Source organism: Adiantum capillus-veneris, chromosome 5 (genome assembly GCF_014529385.1).
Source record: "Adiantum capillus-veneris isolate H3 chromosome 5, ASM1452938v2, whole genome shotgun sequence".
Taxonomy (NCBI): domain Eukaryota; kingdom Viridiplantae; phylum Streptophyta; class Polypodiopsida; order Polypodiales; family Pteridaceae; genus Adiantum; species Adiantum capillus-veneris.
Genome location: NC_140935.1, coordinates 94670834 through 94672005, shown reverse-complemented (window position 1 = coordinate 94672005; position 1172 = coordinate 94670834). Strand labels below are relative to the sequence as shown.

The 1172-nt window shown below is 46.2% G+C and overlaps 1 pseudogene; it reads right to left on the bottom strand.

Moving 5' to 3' along the window:
* Positions 1–233: 233 nt before the first annotated feature.
* On the bottom strand, positions 234–798 carry LOC147457756 (large ribosomal subunit protein eL8y pseudogene; annotated as a pseudogene).
* Positions 799–1172: the final 374 nt, after the last annotated feature.

The window sequence follows — 1172 nt, the reverse complement described above, 5'->3', positions numbered from 1 at the left end:
AGGCAGCATAATGGATGGTGGTTGCTGGTGATTTCGGGCACAACAAAGCTCTCTCTCTCTCTCTCTCTCCCCCCCCTCTCTCTCTCTCTTTTCTTTTTGCAAAGAAAGAAATTGTTGAGCATTGATTCTGTAGGTATTAAATACACGCTAGCAGATATGCTGCAACTCTTATAAAAAAGGGCTCATTCAGTAAGAATAATTTTGAAGACTACAGCCTCCAACGAGCTCAGCCCTTAGGACATCCTTTGGGCAACCTCCTTCGCAAGAACTTTATCCTTTGCCTTAGTCTTGACCTGTGACTTCACCCCTATAATGCCACCGCGCCATTGCCTCCGAAGGTCATCAAACCAGTCATTGAAGTTCACCTTAATAGCTTCTACAATTTTACAGAACTCCAATTTGTCCTCGTTTTTAACTGATGTGAGGCATAGTGTTTTTGAGTGGACAATCTGACCGAGGCGGGCTTTGCCTTTCACAATTGCATAAGGAATACCCATCTTCCTGCATAGAGCTGGAAGCCAAATAACCAGCTCCATGGGATCCACATCATGTGCAATAACCACGAGTTGCGCTTTCCCCTGCTCGATCAAGTACATGACATGGTTAATTCCATACTTCACAATAATAGGCTTCTTGCTTTCAATCATCTTCCCCTCGGCTTCTGCCTGAGCCTTCTTCAAAAGGCGCTCTTTCTTGGCAGCTTTGTCCTCTGGCCTGTACTTGATAAGCATCTTGAAGAGGCTAGATACCAAGTTCTTATCCAGAGTCTTGGTAAACTCCTCCTTTGCCTTTGAAGGCGAACATACTTAGGCCACTTGACAAATATGTGCAGGTCCTTCTTTGGAGGCAATGCTCCTCCTATGCCAAACTGTTTTGGCCTCTTCTCAAAGAAAGGATTCTGCACCTTCTCTGGGTTCTTTTTCTTTTTGCTGCTGCAGGTACCGGAAGCTTTGTCCCCCTCTTCAGGGCCATGATGAGACTCCAGCTGATGGATGAGCGCTTAACCCCTCTTGGTCCTACAAGTCACGACTAAGAGTCTCTCTCTCTCTCTCTCTCTCTCTCTCTCTCTCTCTCTCTCTCTCTCTCTCTCTCACACACACACACACACACACACACACACACACACACACACACACACACACAGTCAAAAAGAGACTCTCTGAAAGAGCGCG